Here is a 13,263-nt window from a genome sequence, read left to right as displayed (position 1 = left end):
CTTGCTCAAATATAACAAGATCAGGATTTTTATGCACACACTTAGTTCTCATTTGGGCAAATATTCAGTTATCTGTTTTTACTGGTCAAATATAGGAAATTCCATTGATCTCTCTGAACTCGTGCTAAAAGATTTTAAACCAAGGCTCAATGATATGTCACAAAAACTTGCATTTATATAGTTCCATTAGAATAGAAAACATCCCAAGGTGCTTCACAGAGACACAGCAGACATATTTGGACAGCGAGATGAAGGAGATGTTTGGGTGCTGAAAGAGATGGGTATTTAGTGATTGAAAGAATGAATACTGAACAAACTAATGAATTTTCAAGCATGTAACTACTGGGGTAGATAAAGATGAACCAGTGTATGTAGTGCATATGAACTTTCAAAAAGCATTCAATCAGGTGATACACTAGAAATTATGACACGTTTTAGTACTCAACTGATTGAGGATTGGTTAACAAACAGAAAACAGAGTAAGAATAAATGTGTCAGTGTACCGCTCTCCTCAGAGTCAGAACATTGTGGATTTTTAGCAATGAATTTCCATTATCCCACCCTTACCTCTGGAGTCTTGTGGTTCTATTGTTGCCACCTACCCCTCCCCCTTCTCTTCCTCGTCTACATGTTGACCCTTGAAATCATCCACAAACTTTGGATCCACTTTCATATTCCCCATCTATCTACTGCTTCTGTGTTGACAAACTGATTGTTTGGAATCCAATGTTCAAATGAACTACAATTTCTTTCAGTATTGGTAGAAATGGCCAATGCACAGCCCTTGTGAAGATAAAGACCCATCTTCATGATGATTCCCTCCATCGTGTTGTGTGGCACTACCACTAAGCTAAATGAGATAAGGTTTCGAACACATCTAGCAACTTAAAACTGGGCATGCATGAGGCATTGTGGGCCCAGCAGCAGAATTGCATTCAACCACAATGTGCACTATTATGACTTGGCATTTCCTCCATTCAACAACTAGAATCAACTCATTGGATCAATCCTGGTTCAATGAAAAGTGCAGGAGGACATGCCAGCAGCAACACCAGGCATACCTAAAAATGCAGTCTCAATCTGGTGAAACTACAAACATGACTACTTGCATGACAAAGAGCTGAAGCAGCACGCAGTAGACAGAGCTAAACTATCCCCTACCAAAGGATCAGATTAAAGATCTGTAGTCTTTCACATCCAGTTGGGAATGGTGGATAATTAAGCAACTAAATGGAGGAAGAGGCTCCACAAATATCCCCTTCCTCACGATGAGGGAGTCCAGCACATCAGTGCAAAAGACAAGGTTGAAGCTTTTCCAACCACCTTCAACCAAAAGTACCAAGTAGATGACCTGTCAGCTTCCTCCAGAGATCCCCACATCACAGATGCCAATCTTCAGCCAATTTGATTCACTCCACTTGGATATCAAGAAATGGCTGAAGGCACTGGATACTGCAAAGATTCTGGGCCCCGACAACATTCCAGCAATAGTAATGAAGGCTTGTGCTCCTGAACTAGCTGGGCTCTGCTATTCCAGCACAGCTACAACTCTGGCACCTACCCAGAAAATTGCTCAGGTATGTCCGGTTCACTAAAAAGCTGGACAAATTAAACCCATCCAATTACTGTCCGTCAGTTTACTCTTGATCATCGTCAAAGTGATGAAAGGGGTCGTCGCCAGTGCTACCAAGCGGCACTTACTCAACAACAACAACATGTTCGCCGACACCCAGCTTGGTTTCTGCCAGGACCACTCATCTCATGGCCTCATTAAATCCTTGGTCCAAACAGGGACAAATGAGCTGAAATCAAGTGAGGAGAGGAGACTGACCTTGACATCAAGGCAGCAGTCCATAAGACCATAAGACATAGGAGCAGAATTAGGTCACTTGGCCCATCTAGTCTGCTCCGCCATTCAATCATGGCTGATATTTTTCTCATCACCATTCTCCTGCCTTCTCCCCATAACCCCTGATCCCCTTATTGATCAACAACCTATCTATCTCTGCCTTAAAGAGACTCAGTGAATTGGCCTCCACAGCCTTCTAGAGCAAAGTGTTCCATAGATTCACCACCCTCTGGCTGAAAAGATTCCTCCTCATCTCTGTTTTAAAGGATCATCCCTTTAGTCTAAGATTGTGTCCTCTGCTTCTAGTTTTTCCTACAAGTGGAAACATCCTCTCCACGTCCATTCTATCCAGGCCACGCAGTATCCTGTAAGTTTCAATAAGATACCCCCTCATCCTTCTAAACTCCAACGAGTACAGACCCAGAGTCCTCAACCATTCCTCATACAACAAGCTCTTCATTCCAGGGATCATTCTTGTGAACCTCCTCTGGACCCTTTCCAAGGCCAGCACATCCTTCCTTCAGATACGGGGCCCAAAACTGCTCACAATAGTTCAAATGGGGTCTGACCAGAGCCTTATACAGGCTCAAAGTACATCCCTGGTCTTGTATTCTAGCCCTCTCGACATGAATGGTAACATTGCATCTGCCTTCCTAGCTGCCGACTGAATCGCCACGTTAACCTCAAGAGAATCGTGAACAAGGAGTCCCAAGTCCCTTTGTGCTTCTGATTTCTTAAGCATCTCCCCATTTAGAAAATAGTCTATTCCACCATTTCTCTTTTCAAAGTACATAGCCTCACACGTTTCCACATTGTATTCCATCTGCCACTTCTTTGCCCTCTCTCCTAGCCTGTCCAAGTCCATCTGCAGCTCCCCTGCTTCCTCAATACTACCTTTCCCTGTACAGATCTTTGTATCATCTGCAAACTTACAACAGTGCCTTAAGTTCCTTCTTCCAGATCATTTATGTATATTGTGAAAAGTTGTGGTCCCATCACTTACCCGAGGCACACCACTAGCCACCGGCTGCCAGCCTGAAAAAGACCCCTTTATCCCCACTCTCTGCCTTCTGCCAGTTAGCCAATCCTCTTTCCATGCCCTTAACACCATGGGCTCTTAACTTATTTAACAGTCTCCTATTCGGCACCTTGTCAAAGGCTTTCTGGAAATCTAAATAAATCACGTCCACTGGTTTTCCTTTGTCTGACTACCTTGTTACCTCCTCAAAGAACTATAACAGATTTGTCAGACATGACCTCCCCTTGACAAAACCGTGCTGACTCAGTCTATTTTATCATGCACTTCCAAGTACTCCACGATTTCATTTTTAATAATGGATTCTAAAATCTTACCAATGACTAAAGTCAAGCTAACCGGCCTATAATTTCCCATCTTCTGCCTCCCTCCCGTCTTAAACAGCGGTGTTACATTAGCCACCTTCTGGGCCCCTTCCTGCCTCCAGTGATTCCTGAAAAATCACCACCAATGCCTCCACAATCTCCTGAGCAATCTCTTTTAGGACCCTCCGGTCCAGGTGATTTATCCACCTTCAGAGCTTTCAGTTTCCCCAGAACCTTCTCCTTCGTGATGGTCACTGCACTCACCTCTGCCCCCTGGTTCCCCTAGAGCTCTGGCACCCCACTAGTGTCTTCCACCGTAAAGACTGATGTAAAGTAACTATTCAGTTCCTCTGCCATGTCTTTGTTTCCTATTATTACTTCTCCAGCCACATTTTCCAGTGGTCCAATGTCTATTTTTGCCTCTCTCTTACCTTCTATATATTGAAAAAAACTCTTCCTATCTTCCTTTATATTACTAGCTAGCTTGCACTTATTTAATCTTCTCCCCACTTATTGCTTTTTTTAGTTGTCCTCTGCTCGCTTTTAAAGGCTTCCAATCCTCTGGCTTCCCACTAATCCTTGCCACTTTGTATGCTTTTTCTTTTATACTGTCCTTGACTTCCCTCGTCAGCCATGGATGCCTTGTCCTTCCCTTAGCATTTTTATTCCTCCTTGGGATGAATTTCTGTTGTGCCTCCCGAATAGCCCCTAAGACCCCTGCCATTGCTGTTCCACTGTCTTCCCTGCTAGGCTCCTTCTCCAATCAACCCTGGCCAGCGCCTCCCTCATGACTTTGTAGTTACCCTTATTTAATTGTAATACCGTTACATCTGATTGCAGCTTCTCCCTCTCAAACTGCAGGGAAATTCTATCATATTGCGGTCACTGCTCCCTAAGGATTCCTTCACCGTAAGTTCCCTAATCAAGTCTGCCTCATTACACCAAATCCAGAACTGCCTGTTCCCTAGTAGGCTCTGTCACAAGCTGCTCCAAAATACCATCTCTTTGACATTCCATAAATTCCTTTTCTTGGGATCCACTACCAACCTGATTTTCCTAGTCCACCTGCATATTGAAGTCCCCCATGATTTTGGAATATTGCCTTTTTTACATGCCTTTTCTATCCTTATTTATTTTCTACCCCACATCCCGACTACTGCTAGGGGGCCTGTACATAACTCCCATCAGGGTCTTTTTAACCTTGGCGATTCCTCAACTCTACCCACAGACATTCTGGGAGCGATTCTCTGATATGGCGGCCAAGTGTTCGCGCCGTCGCATTTCACGATGGCGCGAACAGGGCCCCGGCACGACCTATTGTGGCCCCCACAGGGGGACAGCACAGCGCTGGAGCAGTTCATGCCGCTCCAGCGTCCTAACGCGGTGCCAAATGGGCGCCGTGCCAACCCGCGCATGCGCAGTTGGGGCAGCCCAGTACTGCGCATGCGCAGTTGGGCTGCGCCATCCTGCGCATGCGCGGGGAACGTCTTCCGCACGCCGGCCCCTCACCAACATGGGGCCAGTGTTCTGGGGCCACGTGCGGAAGGAGGTAGGCCCAGGAAGGGGGGGGGGGGGGGAGAGAAAGAGGCCGGCCAGCCGATTGGTGGGCCCCGATCGTGAGCCATACCCCATCGGAGGCCACCCCGGTGAAGGAGCCCCCTCCCTCCCCCACAGGCCCCCCCCAGCATTCCCACAGAGTTCCCGCCGGCAGCGACCAGGGGTGGACGGCACCAGCGGGAACCTGTTGTATCGTAGCAGCCGCTCGGCCCATCCGGCAGGAGAATCGCCGCTCGCCGGTTCTCCGAGCGGCCCGGTGCGAATCACGCGCCGCTGGTTTCCGGGGGGGGTGGGAGAATCGCGTGCGGGGGTCGGGGTGGCGTGGCGCGATTCGCGCAGCACGATTCTCCCACCCGGCGTGGGGGGGGGGGGGGGGGGGGGGGGGGAAGAGAATAGCGCCCTACATGCCTATATCATCCTTGCTATCGATTTAACTTCCTTACTAACAATGCAATCCCGCCCACTTTGCCCATCTGCCTGTCCTTTCGATAGCACACATACCTTTGGATATTTAGATCCCAGCCCTGATCCCCTTGCAGCCACATCTCGGTGATGCCCACAACATTGTACCGGCCAATTTCAATGGGCGCAACAAGCTCATTTACCTTGTTCCGTATACTGCACGCATTAAGGTACAACACCCTCAATCCTGCATTGACCACCTCTCTTCTCACACTTGTCACCTTTTTTGCTCTGCCTGAGGGTGATGTTGTTCTCTTATATTGGTTCTCTATTTCCCCTTCAGTTATTACACCTTCTAAGCTGATATTCTGGTCCCCACCTCCCTGCTGTACTAGTTTAAAATCCACCTAAGTGACTCTAGCAAACCTCCTTTCCAGCTTTGACAAAGAGTCATTGGACTCGAAACGTTAGCTCTTTTCTCTCCCTACAGATGCTGCCAGACCTGCTGAGATTTTCCAGCATTTTTTCTTTCGTTTCAGATTCCAGCATCCGCGGTAATTTGCTTTTCTCCCAGCCAGGATATTGGTGCCCCTCCAGTTTAGATGCAACCCGTCCTTCTTGTACAGGTCCCACCTGTCCCAGTAGAAGTCCCAATGGTCCAGAAATCTGAAACCTTCCCTTCTAAACCACCACTTTAGCCATGTGTTTAGTTCCACTATCCTCCTATTTCTAGCCTCACTGGCATGTGGCATAGGGAGAAATCTTGAGATTACAACCCTAGAGGTCCTGCTTTTTAGCTTACTGCCCAACTCCCTGAACTCCTTCTGCAGAACCTCATCACTCTTCCTGCCTATGTCGTTAGTACCTATGTGTACTAACTCTGACTGTTCACCCTCATCCTTCAGCATGTCCTGTGTTCATTCAGAGACATCTTTGACCCTGGCACCAGGAAGTCAACATACCATCCTGGAGTCTGTTTCACATCCAAAGAAGTGCCTATCTGTGCCCCTTACTATGGAGTCTCCTATAACTATCGGTCTCCTGCACTTTGCCCTCCCCTGCTGAGCAACAGAGCCAGTTGTGGTGCCTCTGTTGTTCTCCCCTGGCTAGCCCCCTCACCAGTATCCAAAATGATCTACCTGTTAGAGAGGGGGACAGCCACAGGGGATTCCTGCACTGACTGCCTGCCTTTTCTAGCGGTCACCCATCTGTCTGCCTGCACCTTGGGTGTGACCACGTTTCTATAACTCCTGTCTATAACAAATGAGTGTGGCAAACTATAGTCAATGGGAATAGGGGGGAAATCTCTCCACTGGTTGGAGTCATACCCAGCACAAAGCATGATGGGTATGGTAGTTTGAAGTCAATCATTGCAGTCCTGGGACATCACTGCAGAAGTTCCTCATGAGAATCTCCTAGACCCAAACATCTTCAGCTGTTTCATCAATGGCCTTCCTTTCATCATAAGGTCAGAAGTAGGGAGGTTCGCTGACGATTTCACAATGCTCAGTACTATTCACAACTGTTAGATAGTGAAGCAGTCCGTAACCGTATGCAGCAAGACCTGGGCAACATTCAGGCTTGTGCTATTAAGTGGCAAATGACAGTAGCGCAATACAAGTGCCAAGCGCTTCTCAACAAGAGAGAATCCAAACATCACCCATTGACATTCGATGGCATTACCATCACTGAATTCCCCTCTTTCAAAATCATGGGGGTTGCCTTTGAACAAAATAAATACTGCAGGTCAGAGGCAAAGAATTGTGCAACACGTAACTTACCTTCTGACTCCCCAAAGTCTGTCCAGCATCCACAAGGCACAAGTCAGGAGTGTAATGGAAAACTTGCCATTTGCCCGAATGAATTCAGTTCAAGCAATACTCAAAAAGTTTGTCGCCATTCAGGACAAAGCAGCCCATTCGATTGGTACCACGTCCACCACCTTCAACATCCACTCCCTCCACTACTGACTCATGGTGCTCCACAAAATGCACTACAGCAACTCACCAAGACTCGCTCGCTTCTTCGACACCACTTCCCAACCCTGTGACCTCTACTACCCAGAACGTCAAGAAACACTACATTGTGGTTCCATCACTGTCACTGGGTCAAAATCCTGGAACTCTGTCCCTAACAGCACTGTAAGTGTATCTACACCAGATGGACTGCAGCGGTTCAAGAAGGCCGCTCACCACCACCTTCTCAAAGGCTATTCGGGATGGGCAATAAATGCTGGTCTAGCCAACAGTGCCCACAACCTGTGAAAGCATTTTAAAAAACGATTCTTTGAAAAGCTGGCCGACTCCATGAAAAGCGTGGAGAAATCTATTATGCTAATCCCTGCAATGGAACCTGCCAGGTTGGGACGGAAAGGTGCGGGCCTGTGATTCAAACCTGCCTGCAGCCTTAAGAGGCGCCCCCGAAAATTGAGAACAATCGGGAATGGGAGTCAGGAATCCGAGAATCGGGACCTGCCCCCAATTTTTAAAGTGCTCGCAAGTCGCCCTGACTCAGCGAAAATCTATCCCTCGGTTTTCTTCTCACAATTGCATAATACTGTGAAAGCTGCACTTGCTTTTCTAGTGTTGTCTGTTACTATCGAAGTAGGTTCCTTACCAACAAGAATGTCAGATAATTGTCCCTTTGTAGCAGAACGCACTGCTTAATTCAAAACAAAATAAATGAATAACAAATGCAATCATTCTTGTAGCATTCTGATAAGTTTAAAATTCCCTGCACATATCGCTTACAGTTTGTCTTACTTTCTTCTTGTGCAGTTTTGTGGAAGCTAAATAGCTTCTTTCTGTGCTGTAACTATTCTTTGATTCATTTTTCTGTATTTTTTATGTTGTTCTTACAGATTGAAATACACAAGGGGAGAGGGAGAAAAAAAATAAAATCAGGGTAAACGAGAAGCCCAAAGATAAAAATGCTGCAAAACTGAAACAAAATGGAAGCAAAATGTTTAATCCCTCAGCAAGGCCCAAACACGCATACTGTACATTAAAATTCAGGATGGGAAAAAACAGTCTTAAGCAGTCATCTATTTATGAAGCTCTAAAGTCTATACTTAGTAAAACAAAATCCTAGAGAGATGCCTAGTTTGTCAGTGACATATTTAGCTCACAGATTTAAGTTTTTCATGTGCTGTATATCACTATAGCTGATTTATTAAAAGACTGAATTGGTTACACTGGTAATGAAAATAATCAGCATTTGGCACCAAACAGATAGCAGTTTGATGTCAAATATGGAACCACAAAAATTATAATGCATTTTATTAGCTACACACAGCTGATACATAATAAAAACATTTTATCCAGAAGTCTATGACTGTTTTCACCATTGGTACTGATAGAACAGCCACATTGAGATATACTACTGCCAGCCAGTCTAACTGCTCCGGTAATAAAGCATTTCACTTCTAATCAGAAGGGTGCATATTTAAGTCCCTGGGTGCACTCAGTTGAAATTCACTGTACAGAGGCTTCCCTAGTTCTCACCTTCAACCTTCTTTTTTCACTCCAAAGTCCTTGGAGATGCTGTTATCTCCTAAACTGTGCCAAATTTTCCTGAAGCAGCATGTTTGAATCCCTCTAATCAGGCTTGCACCCCTATTACAGTACTGAAATAGCTCTCATCAGTCATAAATAACATCCTATATGACTGTGACAAAGGTAAACTATCCCTCCTCATCCTTCTCAACCTATTGGCATCCTTTGACTACACCACCCTTCTCCAATGCCTCTCAGGGTTTCCACCTGAGTGGGACTGCTCTCACCTGGTTCCATTCTTAGCTAAGGGCAGCTCGGTAGCATTGTGGATAGCACAATTGCTTCACAGCTCCAGGGTCCCAGGTTCGATCCCGGCTTGGGTCACTATCTGTACGGAGTCTGCAAATCCTCCCCGTGTTTGCGTGGGTTTCCTCCCACTGTCCAAAGATGTGCAGGTTAGGTGGATTGGCCATGATAAATTGCCCTTAGTGTCCAAAATTGCCCTTAGTGTTGGGTGGGGTTGCTGGGTTATGGGGATAGGGTGGAGGTGTTGACCTTGGGTAGGGTGCTCTTTCCAAGAGCCGGTGCAGACTCGATGGGCCGAATGGCCTCCTTCTGCACTGTAAATTCCATCTATGATACACAGTCATAACCACAGAAACACCAGCAATAGCTTCTCTTCATACACTTACACCGTAAATTCGAGTGTCCCCAAGGATCTATCCTTGGACCCCTTCTATTTCTCAACTGCATGATGACCCACATTTCATCCAAAAACACAGTGTTAGTTTTCACAAGTGCAATGGCACCCAGCTATGTCACTGCTGTATCTCTCAAATCTTTGACTATCTCTAGATTATCAGTCTGCTTGTCTGAGACATCCAGTACTGAATGGAGAAAATGTCCTCCAATTAAATATTGAGAAAACCAAAGCTGTCGTCTCTCATCCCCACTACAACTCCCATTTCCTCTCCATGGCAGGTGTCTGAGGCCAAACCACACTGCTCACAACTTGTGTCATATTTGACCCTAAAGATGAGCTTCTGATCTCATGTCCGCGCCTATTTTCACCCCCATAACATTGTGAGGCTTCAGTGCCACAGCTCATCTGCTACAAAAGCTCTCATCCAGGTCTTTGTTATATCGCAACTTGATTATTCCAAAGCATCTCCTGCCAGTCTCCTATGTTCTATACTCCAAAAACTTGGTCAATAAAAACTCTGCTGCCATGGCCTGAACAGCACAAAAATAAGAGCAAAATACTGCGGATGCTGGAAATGTGAAATAAAACCAGGAACTGCTGGATAAATTCGGCAGGTCAGGCAGCATCTATGGAGAGAAACAGAGGTAATGTTTAAAGTCCTTGCGGCTCGGTTTCTCTCTCCAAAGATGCTGCCAGAACTGCTTACCGACAAACAGCATGTCAATTTTTGCCCTTGTTTTTAATTTCCTCCATAGCCTTGCACCTCCCTCTCCCTTTAATTTCCGCCAGCCCTATATCCTCAGGGGATATCTGCAAATACTAAAGATAGCATAGTCACTCCAAAACATTGCATCAGATGTTGGGTTAGTTTAACAGTTGCATCGTCCAATCTAGAAGGTTTGATATTATATTGGATCAAAGAATTCTCCCGCCCAGGTCATCCTCTCTTCCAACCTCTTCCATCGGCAGAAGATACAAAAGTTTGAGAACATGCACCAATAGATTCAAAAACAGCTTTTTTCCCTCTGTTACCAGTCTCCTAAATGGTCCTCCTTTGGACTGAACTGATCTTTCTACACTTCTTCTCCACAGTTGTAGCACTATATTCCGTATGCTGCACCTGGTGTCTTATGCATTTACATTATGTATTTATAATATGTTCTATGTATTCAGGTATGGAGTGATCTACCTGGATTGTACGCAGAACAATGCTTTTCACTGTACCTCGGTACACGTGACAATAAATAAATCAAAATTTTAAAAAATCATAAAGCAGAAGGATTTGAACTATTTCAGCACCACTTCAAGCTTAAAACATGTTCATTATCCAGTTTTCGAATAGAAAATCTGAATTCAATGGTGGAATTGGCCAAACCTGGCACAGACAGGAAGTTCATTCCAAAAATCTTGATAAACAAGCAAAGACAGGGACATTTAAAAACTTTGCGTCCATCAACTGTACGCAGGCTTTGAGCGGCATGTCTTCAGTTCATGACAAAAAGGGGGCATGGTTTTGTTTGAATTACACTTTGCCACGAGCCATCCCCTTGCTGTCTGTTGCTGGAGCAAGCCAGAATTGGGCCAGGAAAGTCCTCAGGCTTCTGAAGATGCTCCTGCTCCACCACTGACCAGTAATCTAGGCCTTTGTGTTTGTTGCAAAGTGTTCAATAATCTCATATGACTATCCTCCAAATCAAAGTGTGATTTCATTCCAATAGCTTTAGTTCTCCTCTTACTTTTACTTCTTTGTCCAGTACACTTGCTAGATCGGACTTAAGCAACTTCACACTTCCACCACCCTTTTCCAGAGATGTCAGTCATATGGATTCCTAAGTGCATGATGAGCTTTGTACATAAGCATCAGCTTGTGTCAAAAACAGTTCAAATTGGCAAGCTGCATCCATCACAGCAGAACATTAAACAACTACTTAACTAATTCACCATGTCTTTAGAAAGACAAGTATATTGCAGGGAGAGTTAAATAATAGAAATCCACTCAAAGATCGCTAATGATGTAATTAAGCTTTTGTTTCAATGCAACACTTGCCATCAACTTCAGGAAAATCATATACAAATGCTTTTCCATGAAAGAAAGGGTACTGTGAATAACTCCATGCTATGGACTCGAGATAAGACAGACACATTGGCAGTGTAGGGGATCCAATGGTCGAGAGGAAGATGGACTCCTGGTCCAACAAAAAAGGTGCTCATCACGGGTAGCAGTGGCTAGCACTGCTGCCGCACAGCATCAGGTACCCAGGTTCGATCCTGGCCTTGAGTTACTGCCCGTGTGGAGTTGGCACGTTCTCCCCATCTTTGCGTGGGTTCCCTCCGGGTGCTCTGGTTTCCTCCCTCAGTTCGAAGGTGGCAGGTTCGGTGGATTGGCCATGCTAAATTACCCTTTAAGTGTCCAAAGATGTGTATGTTAGATGGGGTTACAGGGTTGTGGGAAAGTGGGCCTAGGTAGGATGGTCTTTCAGAGGTTGACACAGACCCTATGGGCCGAATGGCCTCCTTCTACACTGTAGGGATTCTATGAAATCTAGGTGAGAGTGTTAAAATTGGGGCTATATCTTTTGCCATTTAGACACCAAGTCAGTCGAACACACTGAAAACTGCTCAGTAAAGCTGTGCCTGCTGTTCTCCAGCAACACTGCATGCATGGTGGCAGCGTTGGATGCATTTGTGACTGTGGGGAGATGTCCAATACCTTTGCAGTAACAGCGATCAGCATAAGGTTTTTAAAAAATTCATTTACAGGATGTGGGTGTCGCTGATTAGGCCAGCATTTATTGCCCATCTCTAGTTGCCCTTCAGAAGGTGGTAGTGAGTTGTTTCTTGAACAGTTGCAGTCCCGGAGGTGTAGGTACACCCAGTGTGTTAGGGAGGGAGTTCCAGGATTTTGATCCAGTGACAGTGAAGGAACGACAACATACTTTGAAGTCAGAGTGGCGAGTGGCCTGGGAGGGGAACCTCCAGGTGGTGGGGTTCCCAGGTATCTGCTGCTCTTATCCTTCTAGATGGTAGTAGTCATGGCTCTTCAGCTCTTCAACCTCTTCCATGCTGTAATGCTGAAGCTACGAGAGACATGCCTGGTCAGGGAAGCCCTTCAATCCCTCCAGACTGCATGCCTCCACCAGATTCACAGTGACAGCAATCAGCTGTCACTGTTTTTTGCCCAAGCTTCCCCAAACAAATTTGGTCTCCAAATCAGTATCTCCAAGACTAAGGTCATGTTTCAGCCAGTACCAAACACATGCTATGATGGGCCTGATATAACATTGACGGCACCATTCTCAAGACTGTGAAACATTCTCTACACCAAACTAGTAATATCTGACATGTTCAGAGAAAGGACAGAGGTGGTGCAACTGCAGAAGTTCCCATAAGCACCAATAATGACAACATAAACTGTCCGTTCCGTGAATGCGCAATCCAATCCTGCTTTGGACTGTTCAGCTAGGAGGATATCCATAGCAGACAGTTGAATCATTTGCAGCTGGAACATATAAAGAGGAATCTACAATGAAAAATATGTTTCAGTTACAACTTCAGAAGAACATCAGTGTACCAGTGAGACATTATTTAATTTCCTATCAAACATCCAGTGGTTTCTCAGATTGAGATTACCATTTTGATGCCAAATTCAGCATAGTTTTGCACTGAAAACCCATCCTCTTTAGGAACTTGATAAGATGCACAAATACATTTCACCCAACACACATTGTGATGACACATAGTATAAAGCATAGGTGTTTGAAACTGACACATCTTGTACCATCAGTGGCTGTTCAGTTTGTCAGGTGGGAAGTAATGATTTAGAACAGAAAGAAAAGGATCAAACTGGAGCAGACTTCTTAGAACTAAGTGAGAAGGATTTTTTAGCCAAGAGTTTGTTTGGTTCACCTTTCAGATCA

The 13,263-nt window shown here is 45.4% G+C and overlaps 1 protein-coding gene across 3 annotated transcripts in view; it reads right to left on the bottom strand.

The window, feature by feature from the left end:
- The window catches only part of rab30 (RAB30, member RAS oncogene family), a 120,629-nt gene that overhangs the window by 25,909 nt on the left and 81,457 nt on the right, over positions 1–13,263 (bottom strand). The window lies entirely within an intron of this gene.

This window comes from Scyliorhinus torazame, chromosome 15 (genome assembly GCF_047496885.1).
Source record: "Scyliorhinus torazame isolate Kashiwa2021f chromosome 15, sScyTor2.1, whole genome shotgun sequence".
NCBI lineage: Eukaryota > Metazoa > Chordata > Chondrichthyes > Carcharhiniformes > Scyliorhinidae > Scyliorhinus > Scyliorhinus torazame.
Note: the sequence above shows the minus strand (reverse complement) of the source record. Positions and strands in the feature narration are given on the sequence as shown.